At 42.5% G+C, this 22,134-nt stretch overlaps 4 non-coding genes across 4 annotated transcripts; all 4 read right to left on the bottom strand.

Moving 5' to 3' along the window:
• Window positions 1-10,175: 10,175 nt before the first annotated feature.
• On the bottom strand, window positions 10,176-10,366 carry LOC140287151 (U2 spliceosomal RNA). Its single transcript, XR_011911506.1, has one exon. It is a non-coding gene; the product is annotated as a U2 spliceosomal RNA (small nuclear RNA).
• Window positions 10,367-10,625: 259 nt separating this feature from the next.
• LOC140287148 (U5 spliceosomal RNA) lies at window positions 10,626-10,739 on the bottom strand. Its single transcript, XR_011911504.1, has one exon. It is a non-coding gene; the product is annotated as a U5 spliceosomal RNA (small nuclear RNA).
• A 390-nt stretch (window positions 10,740-11,129) lies between these two features.
• On the bottom strand, window positions 11,130-11,320 carry LOC140287152 (U2 spliceosomal RNA). The gene has a single exon (XR_011911507.1). It is a non-coding gene; the product is annotated as a U2 spliceosomal RNA (small nuclear RNA).
• Window positions 11,321-11,628: 308 nt separating this feature from the next.
• Window positions 11,629-11,742, bottom strand: LOC140287147 (U5 spliceosomal RNA). The gene has a single exon (XR_011911503.1). It is a non-coding gene; the product is annotated as a U5 spliceosomal RNA (small nuclear RNA).
• Between the last annotated feature and the right edge of the window lie 10,392 nt (window positions 11,743-22,134).

Raw genomic sequence — 22,134 nt, 5'->3', positions numbered from 1 at the left:
GGGCTTCCTGGGTTCTGTGCTCTGTGGGGGCTGCTGGTGGCCTGGGTCTTGTGGCCCTCTCTGCCTGCTTCTGATTGTTTGGGGGGGCTGTGGATTGTGGCCCTGTACGCTTATACACTCATAACTAAGCACGGTTATCATGTAGGTCCTGTGCCATGGGTGTTGCATGTTCTCGCACACACACACACACATTCATTAGTCCAGTAGCATGGTCGCTAAGCAGTTGATGTATTATCATGTCGTCTCAGGTCATCTATATCCACAGCTGTGTTGTATGCGATTGCCGCTTCTTGTGCTTGTTTTTGTTTGTTTGTGTGTTTGTTTTTTCTCTGCTTGTCTGCTTTCAGGTGCTCCTGGTGGCGCTAAGGCTGGAATCCCCTCAGAGGCCATGGATTGTTGTCTGTTTTGTTTTTTACAGGTGTAGCAGCTGGTTGTCTGGTTTTTGTTTCTATTTTTGTTCTCTTTCCTCTTCTTTCCTCTTCTTCTTTCCTTGTCCCCCGGTCCGGTTCAGTTCTATTACATGTCATATATTGTAAACAGAAATAAATAAATGGGCATCAAGGGGAGCTTTACATTTATAAAACTTCCCTTGGCAAAGCTAATCTGTTTGGCATCAAAGGTATTCAGACTACAATTCTGCTGCCATAATGCTGAACAGGACAAGGGGAAAAAAAAAAAAAGTAAAGAAGACAGTTCTGCCGAAAGCCAGGGACTAGACCTGTTCTAAGTTCTATACTTTTTAAAAGGGGCGTGTTTATCAACTATAGAATTAGAAGATTTACAAAAATGGTCAAGTGCTAGATCTTCATCTGGGATTTTAACAGTGTCCTGAACTATTCAACAGATCAGTTAAAAAAAAGCCTGCTCATGGAGATGTTTCAGGATCTGGATACCAACCGTGGACCTAATGTTTTCATTTTTGCAATTCTGATACAAGCTATTGAGCAGTGATAACTAACACCAAGTTCAGATACTGCGGATTTTCTACCTTTGATTTGTTAAGATTGAGCCAATCAGGGACAACCTTGAAGGATCTCTTAAGTTTGGTTTAGTAGGATCAGTAATTACCTGAGAAAGGTTGATATTGGTACACACCTTTTTTAAATGATCAGAGGCAGAGTTCAACTTGTTTAAATTAAAATTGCCACACAGAGATTGGGTTTAGGCCACATGCACACAGAATGACCTCAACAAATATAAGAAATATTAAACATTTACACATGGATTTTTGAATACATGTAGAGGAATGATACTTTGAAATGTGCTCATTGCGGAGTTATGCTCAGTTGAGTAATGAAGGTTGAACTATTCTGGGAAAGAGGTTCTATTCCCAGCATCATGATGGACACTCCTGATATAGAAGGTTTCGCTAACGCATTGGAATTGTTTTACTATTTTCATATGCATGTGCAATGAAGAATGGCTTGTTGCTGATAAATGCAAAGAAGAACAGCTTACACATAGATGCTCACATATAGGCTGCTGAATGCAATGAAGACCTGCTTATCCAGTAAAGTTCAATGTCAATGTGTAATATTCAATTAGGATTTGCAAAACAGTGAAGTTAAACAATGAATGGGTCCATAGTCGGTATGAGAAGACTACAGGAATATTTACCTGGGTGTACGTTCAAACAGAGATGAAAAAATTGCGATAAATAATTGTTTGTTTGTTAGTATGTATATGAATGTTATGTGTATAAACTGTGTTGGGTTATAGTTACTCAGTAGTGTCTCAGTGAAACAACCGACGGGGGAAGCCTTGCGGCGACAACAAAAGCAGTGTTTTACTGATCAGTCAAGTTTTCCAGTGTACTCCATACAAACTGGTTGGCTACTGAAGGGATAGAAAATGGGGAATAGTTGTTTTAAAGCAAACAAGGAATTAGATGGGAAAAATACATGTTTTAACGGGACCCAGACAATATTAAATACTCAGACAGATGGGAGAAGAAGTGTAGTTTTGTAGGAAATCACAAAATTATTACATAAAATTAGTGAAATCAATTGAAGAATGCCTTTCTGAAGAGCTGTTTACCACAGATGAGCAGCTTTGCAACCAAGCACATTGTAGATCGCTTTACTGCCAAAATGATCTAATTTAATGGATTGGTTTAGACATGCATAACAGCATTTTAAGAACAAAGAGAGAAACAAAAAGGGATAACGCTTCATGGTGGAAGGTGATGTATAAATAACTGTGTATATGATGAAGGAGAGACCATTTGAGCAGCACAGCCATTTCGCAGCACAGGGACAGCAGTCCAAGTTAAAGGATCTCCCACGTGGTATCACCTGTCACACTGTCTCAAGGCATCAAAAGAAAAAAAAATCACCAAACTCAAGGACAAAGAGACGAAGACTCCGGTGAACGAAGAGAGAGGACTGACAAACCAGAAATACAAAAGGATGCTCGATATCAAGATCCAGAAGAAGAGGCTAACAATGCCACGAACACTTACGATGCTGGGAATGATGCCAGCAATGAACAGAGAAGAAGATTCAGTTTCATCAATCTGCAACAGGTGCCTCTAGTGACGGGGTGAATATAGAATCCTCAACAATTACAACGTCTCTGGGAACTGTGACAACAACAAGGTTTAAACCATTTTGATATATATTGTAACCTATTGGCTAAGGAATAGTGCTGAAAATGAGGTAAATCTAATCCACCACTGTCCTTGGTCTTCTATAGGGTTTTTAAACTAATACGTGGTGGTTTGTTTTTCCACAGAAATTTGGAGATGCATGAATCTAGTGACTTAAACCAAGTAGCAGATGGTTTTATGGGGATCATTGAGAACAAATAGTTAACTTTTGGTAGTATCATCATTTTAATGGTTGTAACTCTCCCCATAAGTGATATAGGTGAGGACTTCCAACGAGAGAGATCTCTATCTTTAATAATTGCACATAATTTAGCTTTGTTAGCTCTGAGAGCCTGGAGGAAATGTTTATGCCTAAATATCGAATATTTCCTGACTGTATAGTGATCACAGGTATATTCTGGACCCTGCAGTTAATGGGTAGAACTTTGGTCTTAGACCAGTTGATAGAGTAGTCAGAAAGTGCTGAGAATTTATTTATGAGTGTGATCGTGTGAGTGAGAGACGTCTGTGAGTTCTGAAGGAAAAGTAATACATCATCAGCATAAAGACTTATTTTATGCTCAATATTTTGGGATTGGATGCCTTTAATATTTCTATCTTGTCTGATAGAAGCTGCTAAAGGTTTGATGAAAATAGCAAAAAGTGAGGGAGAAAGTGGGCAACCTTGTCTTGTACCTCTCTGCAGACTGAAGCTTGGAGAAGTTTGATCATTTGTCCTGACACTTGCATTTGGGGAGCTATATAATATCCTTATCCAGTTGATGAAGTGTGACCCAAACCCGAATTTGTTTAATGCTGCGAATAAAAGTTTCCAGTTCACTCCATCAAATGCTTTTTCTGCATCTATAGAGTCGATTGTGGCTTCCAAGTTGTTGATGGTAGAATAGTCTTTGAGATTAATGATCCGGTTTGTGAATGAACCGTTGTGCCTACTGCTCTTCAGCCTGTCAAATGAAATGTATAATTTGAAACGTGACAAATGAACGAAGACCCAAGGAGTCGTAAACAAATCAATACTGTTTCCTGTGCAAGGACCCGTCAGCCGAGGAGTTGAGTCATGAACGAATCAATACTGTTTCCTGTGCGAGGACCCGTCTCCCGAGGAGTTGAGTCGTGAACGAATCAATACTGTTTCCTGTCCTGCTGACTGAGCTTATGAAGCTGCCGCCTGCCATGTGGTGAGGAAGGGTACTGCATGAAAATGAACGAATCACTCACTGAGACAACTCGTTACTCCCGAGTCATATAAAAAATTAGTTTATATCGAACGAATCGCTCACGAACGACACATCACTATCTATTTGACGAGTTATGCATGAATTCGGATTTTGCAATAAAATTAATTCCTTCTCTCAAACCAAGTTCAAACTGCTTTGTCCTTCATATTTATCTACTTCTAATCTAGTTTCAACAATAAACAACACTGTATTTTGTAGTATGAAAAAGAACCAGACCTAATTTTCAGCAATTAGCTTCTCTCGAGGAGATATGAAGGAATACAGATTTTGCTATAAAATGAAATACTTCTATCAAACTGACTTAAAACGGTTTGTTCTTATTTCTTCATTTCTGATGAAGTTTCAACAATAAACAACAAACTTTGTATTATGAGAAAGAACCAGACTTATTCTTCAGGAATCCGAAAATAAGCTCTATTTCACGAGTTATGCACAAATTCGGATTCTCCTATAAAACAAATTCCTTAACTCAAACCAAGTTAAGACTGCTTTGTCCTTCATATTTATTCATGTCTAATCAAGTTTCAACAATAAACAACGTTGTACTTTGTAGAATGAGAAAGAACTTCTTCAGCAATAAGCATCTCTCGACATATGACGAAATACAGATTTTGCTATAAAATTAATTCCTTCTATCAGCCTGACTTAAAACTGTTTGTCCTCCTTATTTATCCACTTCAAATCAAATTTCAAAAATTAAAAAAATTTTGTAGTTTGAGAAAGAACAACTTAATCTTCAGCTATCAGTATAAAAAGAGGGTAAGAAAAGGTGCAAATGCCAACCATACATCACTAAAAGGTGGAGCGGAAGTATTCGGCTGCAAGTAGGTGTGACTGTTCGACCATAATTTGTAAAAAGCGGGTAAGAAAAGGTTCGAATGCCCGACTATATATTAACAAAAGCGGAAGGAGAGATCTTCGGATGAGAGTGGGTGAGAATTTCCAACCATAATCTATAAAATGCGGTGAAAAAAAAGGTGTGAATACCCCATAGAACACTAAAAGGTGGAGCGGAAGTGTTCGGCTGCAAGAAGGTGTGAATGTCCGACTATATTTGGTGAAAAGCAGGTGAAGCAACGTCTGAATGCCCAACCTTACATCATCAAAAGCGAGATCAGAGGTGTTTGGCTGCAAGAAGGCCATAGTTTGCCAAAAGCGGGTAAGGTGCGAATGACCGACTAAATATCAACAAAAGTGGGGGCGGAGGTCTTCGGATGCAAGTGGGTGTGAATATCCCACCATACAAGTATGGTGTAGAGGAAGCTGTGAATGGCCGACCATAGTAGAAAGCGGGTGAGAGAAGGTGCGAATGTCAAACCATACATGATCAAAACAGTGAGCGGAGGTGTTTGGCTGCGACAAGGTGTGAATGTCCACCCATAATTAATGAAAAGCGGGCAACAAGTAGGTTCGAATGCCCAACCATACATCATCAAAAGCAGGAGTGGATGTGTTCGGCTACAAGAAGGTTTGAATATCCGACCATAGTTTGTAAAAAGCGGGTAAGAAAAGGTTTGAATGCCCGAACATACACCATCAAAAGAGGGAGCGGACGGGTTCCGCTGTAAGAAGGTGTGAATGTCCGACCATAGTTGGTAAAAAGCGGGTAAGAAAAGGTTAAAATACCCGACTGTACACAATCAATAGCGGGAGCGGAGTTATTCGGCTACTAAAAGGTGTGAAAGTCCGACCAGGGTTTGTAAAAAGCGGGTAAGAAAAGGTGCGAATGCCCGACAATGTATGATCAAAAGAGGGAGCGGAGGTGTTCAGCTGCAAGAAGGTCTGAATGTCCATCAATAATTGCTAGAAAACATGAAAGAAAATTTTCTAATATCAAACCGCACATGATCATAAGCGGGAGAGGAGGTGTTCAGCTGCAAGAAGGTGTGAATGTCCACCCATAATTACTGAAAAATGGTTTGTAAAAAGCGGGTAAGAAAAGGTATGAATGCCTGACTATACACCATCAAATGCGGGAACGGTTTTTCGGCTGTGAGTAGGTGTGAATCTCCGACCATAATTGCTGAAAAATGTGTTAGAAAAGGTAAGAATGCCGGTCCATACATCATCAAAAGCGAGAAAGGTGGTGTTCGGCTGCAAGTAGGTGTGAATGTCCAGCCATAATTACTCACAAACGGGTAAGAAAAGGTAGTATTGCCAGACCATACATGATCAAAACAGGGAGCGGAGGTGGTTCAGCTGCAAGAAGGTGTGAATGTCCGACTAAAGTTTGTAAAAAGCGGATAAGACAAGGTGCGAATGCCTGACAATGTATGATCAAAAGAGTGAGCGGAGGTTTTCGGCTGCAAGAAGTTCTGAATGTCTACCCATAATTCCTGAAAAATGGGTAAAAAAAGGGTCCGAATGCCCAACCATACATCATCAAAAGCAGGAGTGGATGTTTTCGGCTACAAGAAGGTTTGAATGTCCATCAATAATTGCTTTAAAACAGGAATGAAAATTTTCGAATATCAAACCGCACATGATCATAAGCGGGAGAGGAGGTGTTCAGCTGCAAGAAGGTGTGAATGTCCACCCATAATTCCTGAAAAATGGGTAAAAAAAGGTGCGAATGCCCAACCATACATTATCAAAAGCAGGTGTGAATGTCAGATCATAATTTGCAAAAAGCTGATGAGAAAAGGTGAGAATGCCTGACTATACACCATCAAATGCGGGAGCAGAGGTGTTCGGCTCTGAGTAGGCGTGAATTTCCGACCATAATTGCTGAAAAATGTGTTAGAAAAGGTAAGAATGCCGGAACATACATCATCAAAAGCGGGAGAGGTGGTGTTCAGCTGCAAAAAGGTGTGAATGTTCGACTAAAGTTTGTAAAAAGCGGGTAAGACAAGGTCCGAATGCCCGAACATACACCATCAAAAGAGGGAGCGGAGGTGTTCCGCTGTAAGAAGGTGTGAATGTCCAAACCATAGTTGGTAAAAACCGGGTAAGAAAAGGTTGAAATACCCGACTGTACACAATCAAAAGAGGGAGCGGAGTTGTTCAGCTAAGAGATGGTGTGAAAGTCCGACCATGGTTTGTAAAAAGCGGGTAAGAAAAGGTTCGTATGCCCTAATATACACTATCAAAAGCAGAAGCGGAGGTGTTCGGCTGCAAGAAGGTGTGAACGTCCAACCAAAGTTTGTAAAAAGCAGTTAAGAAAAGTTTCGAATATCTAACCAAACATAATCAAAAGCGGGAGCAGAGCTGTTCGACTGCAAGTAGGTGTGAATGTCAGATCATAATTTGCAAAAAGCTGATGAGAAAGGGTGAGAATGCCCGACTATACACCATCAAATGCGGTAGCGGAGTTGTTCGGCTGTGAGTAGGTGTGAATGTCCGACCATAATTGCTGGAAAATGTGTTAGAAAAGATAAGAATGCCGGTCCATATATCATCAAAAGCGGGAGAGGTGGTGTTCGGCTGCAAGTAGGTGTGAATGTCCAGCCATAATTACTCACAAACGGGTAAGAAAAGATAGTATTGCCAGACCATACATGATCAAAACAGGGAGCGGAGGTGGTTCAGCTTCAAGGTCTGAATGTCCACCAATAATTACTGAAAAATGGTTAAGAAAAGGTGCGAATGCCCAACCATATATCATCAAAAGCAGGAGTGGATGTGTTCGGCTACAAGAAGGTTTGAATGTCCGACCATAGTTTGTAAAAGGCGGGTAAGAAAAGGTTCCAATGTCCAAACATACACCATCAAAAGAGGGAGAGGAGGTGTTCCGCTGTAAGGTGTGAATGTCCGACCATAGTTTGTAAAAAGCGGATAAGAAAAGGTTAAAATACCCGACTGTACACAATCAAAAGAGAGAGCGGAGTTGTTCAGCTAAGAGATGGTGTGAAAGCCCGACCATGGTTTGTAAAAAGCGGGTAAGAAAAGGTTTGTATGCCCAAATATACACTATCAAAAGCAGAAGCGGAGGTGCTCGGCTGCAAGAAGGTGTGAACGTCCAACCAAAGTTTGTAAAAAGCAGTTAAGAAAAGTTTCGAATATCTAACCAAACATAATCAAAAGCGGGAGCAGAGCTGTTCGACTGCAAGTAGGTGTGAATGTCAGATCATAATTTGCAAAAAGCTGATGAGAAAGGGTGAGAATGCCTGACTATACACCATGAAATTGCGGTAGCGGAGTTGTTCGGCTGTGAGTAGGTGTGAATGTCCAACCATAATTGCTGGAAAATGTGTTAGAAAAGGTAAGAATGCCGGTCCATACATCATCAAAAGCGGGAGAGGTGGTGTTCGGCTGCAAGTAGGTGTGAATGTCCAGCCATAATTACTCCCAAACGGGTAACACCGAGAGTCCGAAAAGGAAATATAGATCACCCTACTCACTTTTCACCTAAAGAAATGAAGGAAGAGCTAGTTTCCCAAGAAATAACCTGAGTGTGTAATTTGTTTTGATAACTTAGAAAAACGAAAATGACATACCTACTTTCCTTTATCCTTTTAATGGTTCTCACCTTCTCAACACTAAATGTGAGAAGTGTGAAATCAAAGACAAGAGCCCAGAGTATTTTATCCTTCTTAGACTCCATAAAATCAGATGTGTTTTTAATACAAGAATGTGGACTACCTTTTTTAAAAAACCATAGACAATGGGAGGAAATGTGGCCCCATTTATCGATATGGAGTGGTTCAAATCAAAATAAAAATGATGGTGTGGCCATTCTAATTAAAAATCCGCATGTTCTGGTGAAAGGTAGCACAGTGGTGAGAGACGGACGGGCACTTTTAGCACACTTGAATTTTATGGGGCAAGACTTTAACCTCTTAAATATTTATGGTTTCAATGGAAAAATGACAGGTATGACCTTTTAGAAGATATACAGCTTTACATGCTAGGGCAAGTACCTTTAGTTGTAGCAGGATTTTAACTGTATCTTGAGCAGGAAAGATAGAAAAAGAGCAGGGGGAGATTTTAAAGTGGATAAGACTTCGATTTTACTTCAGGGCATATGCAGGGATTTTAAGCTTACTGACTGTTTTAAAACCATGCATCCCAGAGAGGAGGGCTTCACCTGGTTTAGTCATGATGGCACCAGAGCCTCTCGCATCGATTATTTCTTTACTAGAGATTGCCCACCCACTGATGTTAGATTAACCCCTGTTTTCTTTTCAAACCACCTTATGCTCTCCTGCACCCTTTCACCCCCTTCTGGTGTGACGGTAGGACGTGGTCTGTGGAAACTCAACTGTTCCCTGTTGGAGGATGAAATCATAGTCAGTCAGTACAGGGAATGTTATAAAGAGTGGCAGACCCTTCAAGACCTCTACGAAACACATGCACAATGGTGGGAAATGGTGAAGGAAACGACCCAGACTTTTTTTAAACAGCAAGGTAAACGTAAAAAAAGGAAAGAGAATAGATGTATGATGGGACAACAGAAACGCTTACAGCGCTACTTTAAACTAAATCAGTGTGGCATAAACTTTAATGAAGAAATCAAAGATGTCAAAAAGGAAATGTCAGTTTTAGCAGAAATAAAGAGTAAAGGAATTTTTGTAAGAAGCAGGGAGCAGGAAATTGAGGAAGGTGAAAAATGCACACGGTACTTTTTTAAGAAAGTTATAAATAAAAAGGAGTGTATTCAAAATCTAAAAAGAGAAGATGGGTTTTGAACAAAATCCACACAAGAGATGATTGAAACTGTACATACCTTTTATAGTAACATGTACAAAGAGAAACCAGTGCACTTGGAAACATCGGCAGAAATTTTAAAATTCGTTGACAAAACCGTAAAAGAGAATGCACACTTGACACAGGATTTTACTGCTTTAGAGTTAAAAAAAATGCCTAACAGGTTTTAAGAGAAGTCGAGCTCCGGGTTTAGACGGGCTTCCTGCAGAATTCTATCTGACCTTTTGGGACCTTTTATCATCAGACATTTTAGATGTTTTTAAAGATTTTGAAAAACTCGACCGACTGCCTGACAGTTTTAGAGTGGGAATAGTGACTCTACTTTATAAAAAAAATGATAAGACTGACCTAAAGAATTGGAGGCCCATCACACTTTTAAACTTTGACTGTAAACTTTTTAGCAAGGTTTTAGCGACACGGATGTCCTCTGTTTTAGAGGAGGTAATTCACCCAGACCATGCTTGTGCAATCTCAGGGAGACAACTCACTGACAGCCTCGTACTGATTCGAGACATCATTGATTACGATAGAGAAAGAAACACCCGGCTTGTCATCTTAAATTTAGACTTTGAAAAAGCTTTTCATCAGGTCTCGCATCAATATCTCTTTCAGGTGTTGCAGCCATCGAATAGGACCCTGAAACTTCCATCCTGCACCGCTGTTTGCTTTTTCACAAGAGCAGAGAAGATCGCACCGTTCCCAGCGGCACTGCAGTACCGGGTCGATGCTTGGTGTGAACGGAGCCAGCTCCTTTTTCAACTCCTATTGCTAAAAATCCATTTAATATGTAGTCCTCGTATAGAGGACATATCAAATATTAAACTGATAAGAACAGATACCACACTTGATCTTAGCCAAAAGGCCGAGAAGCGATAACTGTCCACTGGTTCACGTCCGAGGGCCCTTCCTGGCACAATGCGCACTTGTAGCGGTGTTCTTTTTAGTGTCACTTTGCACCTCCGCACTGAGCACTCTTCAGCCCTTTTAAATGGTATAACTTTGCACTCCTGCACGCTCCAGCAAGCACCATTCAAGCAACAACGTCAGCACAGTCGCAACAAGTAAGGCGACTCTACTCAGAGAAGTCACTCTGCACAGTAACAAGATTTCTTTTGCACAGACAGAAAGGGCTTCACCCGCAAAGGTAAAGCCTGCCAAAAATAGAAACAACTCACTAGTGCTGCTCTCCACGGAAGTCTTTAGTAAAAGGCGAAAGACTTGTACGTTATGAAGAGAAACCAGAGTACGATTATCCGTCACTGCAGGAGCAGGGCATCAGGCTAGTTGGCATAGCCACCTTCCCCATGGTGAGCTTTGCTTGGTAGAGACGTTTGCTCCCCCCCCTTGCTCCTCGGCTGACCAAGTAGGGACAATCGGGCCCTATTCGATGGCTGCCTTGTCTTTTACTCTGTGCAAAAGACAAGGCAGCAACAAAAACACCATGGGAACACCGTATTGAGGCTTTTTTCTGACCGCTCATTCGGTGTCGCGTTTCTTTCAAGCAATTCTCCCGGTTAGCCCGCACTCGGCTTGCTCCCAGAGCCGTGTTAAAGTCTACTTCGCATTCACACTCTCTTCTCAGCAGACTAAAAGAAACTTCCATCCTGCACCGCTGTTTGCTTTTTCACTAGAGCAGAGAAGAGCGCACCGTTCCCAGCGGCACTGCAGTACTGGGTCGATGTTTGGAGTGAACGGAGCAAGCTCCTTTTTCAACTCCTATTGCTAAAAATCCATTTAATATGTAGTCCTCGTATAGAGGACATATCAGAAATTAAACTGATAAGAACAGATATTACACTTGATCTGAGCTAAAAGACCGAGAAGCGATAACTGTCCACTGGTTCACGTCCGAGGGCCCTTCCTGGCACAATGCGCACTTGTAGCGGTGTTCTTTTTATGGCCATAGGTGGCCAGAGTGTCACTTTGCACCTCCGCCCACCCGCTGCACTGAGCACTCTTCAGCCCTTTCAAATGGTATAAATTTGCACTCCCGCACGCTCCAGCAAGCACCATTCAAGCAACAACTTTGCACTCCAGCTTCGAACATCGGCACAGTCGCAACAAGTAAGGCGACTCTACTCAGAGAAGTCACTCTGCACAGTAACAAGATTTCTTTTGCACAGACAAAAAGGGCTTCACCCGCAAAGGTAAAGCCTGCCAAAAATAGAAACAACTCATTAGTGCTGCTCTCCACGGAAGTCTTTAGTAAAAGGCGAAAGACTTGTACGTTATGAAGAGAAACCAGAGTACGATTATCCGTCACTGCAGGAGCAGGGCATCAGGCTAGTTGGCATAGCCACCTTCCCCATGGTGAGCTTTGCTTGGTGGAGACGCTTGCTCCCCCCCCTTGCTCCTCGGCTGACCAAGTAGGAACAATCGGGCCCTATTCGATGGCTGCCTTGTCTTTTACTCTGTGCAAAAGACAAGGCAGCAACAAAAACACCATGGGAACACCGTATTGAGGCTTTTTTCTGACCGCTCATTCGGTGTCGCGTTTCTTTCAAGCAATTCTCCCGGTTAGCCCGCACTCGGATTGCTCCCAGAGCCGTGTTAAAGTCTACTTCGTATTCACTCTCTTTTCTCAGCAGACTCTTGGGATTTTATCTATAAAATGAATTCCTTCACTCAAACTATGTTAAAAATGCTGTGTCCTTCATATTTACCATGTCTAGAATGATTTAAACAAAAAAAACAACGTCGTACATTGCATCTTTTGATCATACATTTTCGGGCAGTCGCACCTTTTCTTACCCGCTTTTTTCAAACCAGGGTCGGACTTTCACACCTTTTAATAGCCGAACAACTCCGCTCCCGCTATTGATTGTGTACAGTCGGGTATTTTCACCTTGTCTTACCCGCTTTTTACCAACTATGGTCGGACATTCACACCTTCTTACAGCGGAACCCCTCCGCTCCCTCTTTTGATGGTGTATGTTTGGGCATTCGCACCTTTTCTTACCCGCTTTTTACAAACAATGGTCAGACATTCAAACCTTCTTGTAGCCGAACACATCCACTCCTGTTTTTGATGATGTATGGTTGGTTATTCGCACCTTTTCTTACCCATTTTTCAGTAATTATGGGTGGACATTCACACCTTCTTGCAGCTGAACACCTCCTCTCCCGCTTATGATCATGTGTGGTTTGATATTCGAAAATTTTCTTTCATGTTTTCTAGCAATTATTGATGGACATTCAGACCTTCTTGCAGCTGAACACCTCCGCTCCCGCTTTTGATGGTGTATAGTCAGGGTTTCGAACCTTTCCTTACCCGCTTTTTACAAACTATGGTCGGACATTCAGACCTTCTTGCAGCCAAAAACCTCCGCTCCCTCTTTTGATCATACATTTTCGGGCATTCGCACCTTTTCTTACCCGCTTTTTACAAACCAGGGTCGGACTTTCACACCTTTTAGTAGCCGAACAACTCCACTCCCGCTATTGATTGTGTACAGTCGTGTATTTTCACCTTGTCTTAACCGCTTTTTACCAACTATGGTCAGACATTCACACCGTCTTACAGCGGAACACCTCCGCTCCCTCTTTTGATGGTGTATAGTCGGGCATTCGAACCTTTTCTTACCCGCTTTTCACCATCTATGGTCGGACATTCACACCTTCTTACAGCGGAACACCTCCGCTCCTGCTTTTGATGATGTATGGTTGGGCATTCGAAGCTTTTCTTACCCATTCTTCAGTAATTATGTGTGGACATTAACACCTTCTTGCAGCTGAACACCTCCTCTCCCGCTTATGATCATGTGCGGTTTGATATTCGAAAATTTTCTTTCATGTTTTCTAGCAATTATTGATGGACATTCAGACCTTCTTGCAGCTGAACACCTCCGCTCCCGCTTTTGATGGTGTATAGTCGGGCTTTCGAGCCTTTTCTTCCCCGGTTTTTACAAATTATGTTTGGACATTCAGACCTTCTTGCAGCCGAAGACTTCCGCTCCACCTTTTGGTGTTCTATCACACCTTTTTTTTCAACGCATTTTATAGATTATGGTTGGAAATTCTCAACCACTCTCATCCCAAGACCTCTCCTCCCGCTTTTGTTAATATATTTGAACTTTAGTCGGACATTCACACCTTCTTGCAGCTGAACCACCTCCGCTCCCTGTTTTGATCATGTATGGTCTGGCAATACTACCTTTTCTTACCCGTTTGTGAGTAATTATGGCTGGACATTCACACTTACTTGCAGTCGAACAGCTCTACTCCCGCTTTTGATTATGTTTGGTTGGATATTCGAACCTGTTCTTAACTGCTTTTTACAATCTTTGGTCGGACGTTCACACATTTTTGCAGCTGAACCACCTCCGCTCCCTGTTTTGATCATGTATGGTCTGGCAATACTACCTTTTCTTACCCATTCTTCAGTAATTATGTGTGGACATTAACACCTACTTGCAGCCGAACCCCACCTCTCTCGCTTTTGATGATGTATGGACCGGCATTCTTACGTTTTCTAACACATTTTTCAGCAATTATGGTCGGAGATTCACACCTACTCACAGCCGAACAACTCCGCTCCCGCATTTGATGGTGTATAGTTGGGCATTCTCATCCATTCTCATTAGCTTTTTGCAAATTATGATCTGACATTCACACCTACTTGCAGTCGAACAGCTCTACTCCCGCTTTTGATTATGTTTGGTTGGATATTCGAACCTGTTCTTAACTGCTTTTTACAATCTTTGGTCGGACGTTCACACATTTTTGCAGCCGAACACCTCCGCTTCCGCTTTTGATGGTATATAATCGGGCATTCGAACCTTTTCTTACCCGCTTTTTAAAAACCATGGTCGGACATTCACACCTTCTTGTAGCCGAACAACTCTGCTCCCGCTATTGATTGTGTACAGTCGGGTATTTTAACCTTTTCTTACCAACTTTTTACCAACTATGGTCGGACATTCACACCGTCTTACAGCGGAACGCCTCCGCTTCCTCTTTTGATGATGTATGGTTGGGCATTTGCACCTTTTCTTACCCATTTTTCAGTAATTATGGGTGGACATTGACACCTTCTTGCAGCTGAACACCTCCTCTTCTGCTTATGATCATGTGCGGTTTGATATTCGAAAATTTTCTTTCATGTTTTCTAGAAATTATTGATGGACATTCAGACCTTCTTGCAGCTGAACACCTTCGCTCCCGCTTTTGATGGTGTATAGTCGGGCTTTCGAGCCTTTTCTTCCCCGGTTTTTACAAATTATGGTTGGACATTCAGACCTTCCTGCAGCCGAAAACCTCCGCTCCCTCTTTTGATCATACATTGTCGGGCATTCGCACCTTTTCTTACCCGCTTTTTACAAACCATGGTCGGACGTTCACACCTTTTAGTAGCCGAACAACTCCACTCCCGCTATTGATTGTGTACAGTCGGGTATTTTAACCTTTTCTTACCCGCTTTTTACCAACTATGGTTGGACATTCACACCTTCTTACAGCGGAACACCTCCGCTCCCTCTTTTTATGGTGTATGTTCGGGCATTCAAACCTTTTCTTACCCGCTTTTTACAAACTATGGTCGGATATTCAAACCTTCTTGTAGCCGAACATATCCACTCTTGCTTTTGATGATGTATGGTTTGACATTCGAAACTACTTGTTGCCCGCTTTTCATTAATTATGGGTGGACATTCACACCTTGTCACAGTCAAACACCTCCGCTCCCTGTTTTGATCATGTATGGTTTGACCTTCGCACCTTCTCTCACCCGCTTTTTACTATGGTCGGCCATTCACAGCTTACTCTCCACCATACTTGTATGGTGGGATATTCACACCCACTTGCATCCGAAGACCTCCGCCCCCACTTTTGTTGATATTTAGTCGGTCATTCGCACCTTACCCGCTTTTGGCAAACTATGGCCTTCTTGCAGCCAAACACCTCTGATCTCACTTTTGATGATGTAAGGTTGGGCATTCAGACCTTGCTTCACCTGCTTTTCAACAAATATAGTCGGACATTCACACCTTATTGCAGCCGAACACTTCCGCTCCACCTTTTAGTGTTCTATCACACCATTTTTTTCACCGCATTTTATAGATTATGGTTGGAAATTCTCAACCACTCTCATCCGAAGACCTCTCCTCCCGCTTTTGTTAATATATTTGAACTTTAGTCGGACATTCACCCCTTCTTGCAGCTGAACCACCTCTGCTCCCTGTTTTGATCATGTATGGTCTGGCATTCTTACCTTTTCCTACCCGTTTGTGAGTAATTATGGCTGGACATTCACACCTAATTGCAGCCGAACAGCACCTCTCCCGCTTTTGATTATGTATGGACCGGCATTCTTACCTGTTCTAACACATTTTTCAGCAATTATGGTCTGAGATTCACACCTACTCACAGCTGAACAACTCCGCTCCCGCATTTGATGGTGTATAGTTGGGCATTCTCACCCTTTCTCATCAGCTTTTTGCAAATTATGATCTGACATTCACACCTACTTGCAGTCGAACAGCTCTACTCCCGCTTTTGATTATGTTTGGTTGGATATTCAAACCTTTTAACTGCTTTTTACAAACTTTGGTCGGACGTTCACATCTTCTTGCAGCCGAACACCACAGCTTCCGCTTTTGATGGTATATATTTGGGCATTCGAACCTTTTCTTACCCGCTTTTTACCAACTATGGTCGGACATTCAAACCTTCTTGTAGCCGAACACATCCACTCCTGCTTTTGATGATGTATGGTTTGGCATTCGCACCTTTTCTTACCCATTTTTCAGTAATTATGGTTGGACATTCACACCTTCTTGCAGCTGAACACATCCACTCCTGCTTTCGATGATGTATGGTTGGGCATTCGCACCCTTTTTTTTACCCATTTTTCAGGAATTATGATTGGACATTCAGACCTTCTTGCAGCTGAACTACGTCCGCTCCCTGTTATGATCATGTGCGGTTTGATATTCGAAAATTCTCCTTCATGTTTTCTAGCAATTATTGATGGACATTCAGACCTTCTTGCAGCCGAACACATCCACTCCTGCTTTTGATGATGTATGGTTGGGCATTCGCACCCTTTTCTTGCCCATTTTTCAGGAATTATGGTTGGACATTAAGACCTTCTTGCAACCGAACACATCCACTCCTGCTTTCGATGATGTATGGTTGGAAATTCGCACCCTTTTTTTTACCCATTTTCAGGAATTATGATTGGACATTCAGACCTTCTTGCAGCTGAACTACGTCCGCTCCCTGTTTTGATCATGTATGGTCTTGCAATACGACCTTTTCTTACCCGTTTGTGAGTAATTATGGCTGGACATTCACACCTACTTGCAGCCGAACACCACCTCTCTCGCTTTTGATGATGTATGGACCGGCATTCTTACCTTTTCTAACACATTTTTCAGCAATTATGGTCGGAGATTCACACCTACTCACAGCCGAACAACTCCGCTCCCGCATTTGATGGTGTATAGTTGGGCATTCTCATCCATTCTCATTAGCTTTTTGCAAATTATGATCTGACATTCACACCTACTTGCAGTCGAACAGCTCTGCTCCTGCTTTTGATTATGCTTGGTTGGATATTTGAACCTTTTCTCAACTGCTTTTTACAAACTTTGGTTGGACGTTCACGTCTTCTTGAAGCCGAACACCACCGCTTCTGCTTTTGATGGTGTATATTCGGGCATACGAACCTTATCTTACCCGCTTTTTACAAACCATGGTCGGACATTCACACCGTCTTACAGCAGAACACCTCCGCTCCCTCTTTTTATGGTGTATGTTCGGGCATTCAAACCTTTTCTTACCCGCTTTTTACAAACTATGGTCGGATATTCAAACCTTCTTGTAGCCGAACATATCCACTCCTGCTTTTGATGATGTATGGTTTGACATTCGAAACTACTTGTTGCCCGCTTTTCATTAATTATGGGTGGACATTCACACCTTGTCACAGTCAAACACCTCCGCTCCCTGTTTTGATCATGTATGGTTTGACCTTCGCACCTTCTCTCACCCGCTTTTTACTATGGTCGGCCATTCACAGCTTACTCTCCACCATACTTGTATGGTGGGATATTCACACCCACTTGCATCTGAAGACCTCCGCCCCCACTTTTGTTGATATTTAGTCGGTCATTCGCACCTTACCCGCTTTTGGCAAACTATGGCCTTCTTGCAGCCAAACACCTCTGATCTCACTTTTGATGATGTAAGGTTGGGCATTCAGACCTCGCTTCACCTGCTTTTCAACAAATATAGTCGGACATTCACACCTTATTGCAGCCAAACACTTCCGCTCCACCTTTTAGTGTTCTATCACACCATTTTTTTCACCGCATTTTATAGATTATGGTTGGAAATTCTCAACCACTCTCATCCGAAGACCTCTCCTCCCGCTTTTGTTAATATATTTGAACTTTAGTCGGACATTCACCCCTTCTTGCAGCTGAACCACCTCCGCTCCCTGTTTTGATCATGTATGGTCTGGCATTCTTACCTTTTCCTACCCGTTTGTGAGTAATTATGGCTGGACATTCACACCTAATTGCAGCCGAACAGCACCTCTCCCGCTTTTGATTATGTATGGACCGGCATTCTTACCTGTTCTAACACATTTTTCAGCAATTATGGTCTGAGATTCACACCTACTCACAGCTGAACAACTCCGCTCCCGCATTTGATGGTGTATAGTTGGGCATTCTCACCCTTTCACATCAGCTTTTTGCAAATTATGATCTGACATTCACACCTACTTGCAGTCGAACAGCTCTACTCCCGCTTTTGATTATGTTTGGTTGGATATTCAAACCTTTTAACTGCTTTTTACAAACTTTGGTCGGACGTTCACATCTTCTTGCAGCCGAACACCACAGCTTCCGCTTTTGATGGTATATATTTGGGCATTCGAACCTTTTCTTACCCGCTTTTTACCAACTATGGTCGGACATTCAAACCTTCTTGTAGCCGAACACATCCACTCCTGCTTTTGATGATGTATGGTTTGGCATTCGCACCTTTTCTTACCCATTTTTCAGTAATTATGGTTGGACATTCACACCTTCTTGCAGCTGAACACATCCACTCCTGCTTTCGATGATGTATGGTTGGGCATTCGCACCCTTTTTTTTACCCATTTTTCAGGAATTATGATTGGACATTCAGACCTTCTTGCAGCTGAACTACGTCCGCTCCCTGTTATGATCATGTGCGGTTTGATATTCGAAAATTCTCCTTCATGTTTTCTAGCAATTATTGATGGACATTCAGACCTTCTTGCAGCCGAACACATCCACTCCTGCTTTTGATGATGTATGGTTGGGCATTCGCACCCTTTTCTTGCCCATTTTTCAGGAATTATGGTTGGACATTAAGACCTTCTTGCAACCGAACACATCCACTCCTGCTTTCGATGATGTATGGTTGGAAATTCGCACCCTTTTTTTTACCCATTTTCAGGAATTATGATTGGACATTCAGACCTTCTTGCAGCTGAACTACGTCCGCTCCCTGTTTTGATCATGTATGGTCTTGCAATACGACCTTTTCTTACCCGTTTGTGAGTAATTATGGCTGGACATTCACACCTACTTGCAGCCGAACACCACCTCTCTCGCTTTTGATGATGTATGGACCGGCATTCTTACCTTTTCTAACACATTTTTCAGCAATTATGGTCGGAGATTCACACCTACTCACAGCCGAACAACTCCGCTCCCGCATTTGATGGTGTATAGTTGGGCATTCTCATCCATTCTCATTAGCTTTTTGCAAATTATGATCTGACATTCACACCTACTTGCAGTCGAACAGCTCTGCTCCTGCTTTTGATTATGCTTGGTTGGATATTTGAACCTTTTCTCAACTGCTTTTTACAAACTTTGGTTGGACGTTCACGTCTTCTTGAAGCCAAACACCACCGCTTCTGCTTTTGATGGTGTATATTCGGGCATACGAACCTTATCTTACCCGCTTTTTACAAACCATGGTCGGAGATTCACACCTACTTGTAGCTGAAAAACTCCGCTCCCTCTTTTGATTGTGTACAGTCAGGAATTTCGAGCCTTTTCTTACCCGCTTTTTACCAACTAAGGTTGGACATTCACACCTTCTTAAAGCGGAACACCTCCGCTCCCTCTTTTGATCATACATTGTCGGGCATTCGCATCTTTTCTTACCCGCTTTTTACAAACCAGGGTCGGACTTTCACACCTTTTAGTAGCTGAACAACTCCGCTCCCGCTATTGATTGTGTACAGTCAGGTATTTTCACCTTTTCTTACCCGCTTTTTACCAACTATGGTCGGACATTCACACCTTCTTGCAGAGGAACACCTCCGCTCCCTCTTTTGATGGTGTATGTTCGGGCATTCAAACCTTTTCTTACCCATTTGTCAGTAATTATGGGTGGACATTCACACCTTCTTGCAGCTGAACACCTCCTCTCCCGTTTATGATCATGTGCGGTTTGATATTCGAAAATTCTCTTTCATGTTTTCTAGCAATTATTGATGGACATTCAGACCCTGCAGCTGAACACCTCCGCTCCCTGTTTTGATGATGTATGGTTGGACATTTGCACCTTTTCTCACCCGCTTTTTATCATGGTCGGCCATTCACAGCTTCCTCTCCACCATACTGGTATGGTGGGATATTCACACCCACTTGCATCCGAAGACCTCCGCCCCCACTTTTGTTGATATTTAGTCGGTCATTCGCACCTTACTCGCTTTTGGCAAACTATGGCCTTCTTGCAGCCAAACACCTCTGATCTCGCTTTTGATGATGTAAGGTTGGGCATTCAGACCTTGCTTCACCTGCTTTTCACCAAATATAGTCGGACATTCACACCTTCTTGCAGCCGAACAACTCCGCTCCCACTATTGATTGTGTACAGTCGGGTATTTTAACCTTTTCTTACCCGATTTTTACCAACTATGGTCGGACATTCACACCGTCTTACAGCAGAACACCTCCACTGCCTCTTTTGATGGTGTATGTTCGGGCATTCGAACCTGTTCTTACCCACTTTTTACCAACTATGGTCGGACATTCAAACCTTCTTGTAGCCGAACACATCCACTCCTGCTTTTGATGATGTATGGTTTGGCATTCGCACCTTTTCTTACCAATTTTTCAGTAATTATGGTTGGACATTCACACCTTCTTGCAGCTGAACACATCCACTCCTGCTTTCGATGATGTATGGTTGGGCATTCGCACCCTTTTTTTTACCCATTTTTCAGGAATTATGATTGGACATTCAGACCTTCTTGCAGCTGAACTACGTCCGCTCCCTGTTATGATCATGTGCGGTTTGATATTCGAAAATTCTCCTTCATGTTTTCTAGCAATTATTGATGGACATTCAGACCTTCTTGCAGCCGAACACATCCACTCCTGCTTTTGATGATGTATGGTTGGGCATTCGCACCCTTTTCTTGCCCATTTTTCAGGAATTATGGTTGGACATTAAGACCTTCTTGCAACCGAACACATCCACTCCTGCTTTCGATGATGTATGGTTGGGCATTCGCACCCTTTTTTTTACCCATTTTCAGGAATTATGATTGGACATTCAGACCTTCTTGCAGCTGAACTACGTCCGCTCCCTGTTTTGATCATGTATGGTCTTGCAATACGACCTTTTCTTACCCGTTTGTGAGTAATTATGGCTGGACATTCACACCTACTTGCAGCCGAACACCACCTCTCTCGCTTTTGATGATGTATGGACCGGCATTCTTACCTTTTCTAACACATTTTTCAGCAATTATGGTCGGAGATTCACACCTACTCACAGCCGAACAACTCCGCTCCCGCATTTGATGGTGTATAGTTGGGCATTCTCATCCATTCTCATTAGCTTTTTGCAAATTATGATCTGACATTCACACCTACTTGCAGTCGAACAGCTCTGCTCCTGCTTTTGATTATGCTTGGTTGGATATTTGAACCTTTTCTCAACTGCTTTTTACAAACTTTGGTTGGACGTTCACGTCTTCTTGAAGCCAAACACCACCGCTTCTGCTTTTGATGGTGTATATTCGGGCATACGAACCTTATCTTACCCGCTTTTTACAAACCATGGTCGGAGATTCACACCTACTTGTAGCTGAAAAACTCCGCTCCCTCTTTTGATTGTGTACAGTCAGGAATTTCGAGCCTTTTCTTACCCGCTTTTTACCAACTAAGGTTGGACATTCACACCTTCTTAAAGCGGAACACCTCCGCTCCCTCTTTTGATCATACATTGTCGGGCATTCGCATCTTTTCTTACCCGCTTTTTACAAACCAGGGTCGGACTTTCACACCTTTTAGTAGCTGAACAACTCCGCTCCCGCTATTGATTGTGTACAGTCAGGTATTTTCACCTTTTCTTACCCGCTTTTTACCAACTATGGTCGGACATTCACACCTTCTTGCAGAGGAACACCTCCGCTCCCTCTTTTGATGGTGTATGTTCGGGCATTCAAACCTTTTCTTACCCATTTGTCAGTAATTATGGGTGGACATTCACACCTTCTTGCAGCTGAACACCTCCTCTCCCGTTTATGATCATGTGCGGTTTGATATTCGAAAATTCTCTTTCATGTTTTCTAGCAATTATTGATGGACATTCAGACCCTGCAGCTGAACACCTCCGCTCCCTGTTTTGATGATGTATGGT

The sequence above is a fragment of the Leuresthes tenuis genome, unplaced genomic scaffold, assembly GCF_036924035.1.
Source record: "Leuresthes tenuis unplaced genomic scaffold, fLeuTen1.0.hap1 SCAF_113, whole genome shotgun sequence".
Classification (NCBI taxonomy): domain Eukaryota; kingdom Metazoa; phylum Chordata; class Actinopteri; order Atheriniformes; family Atherinopsidae; genus Leuresthes; species Leuresthes tenuis.
The sequence above is the reverse complement of the archived record's forward strand: the minus strand, read 5'-3'. Positions and strand labels throughout refer to the sequence as shown.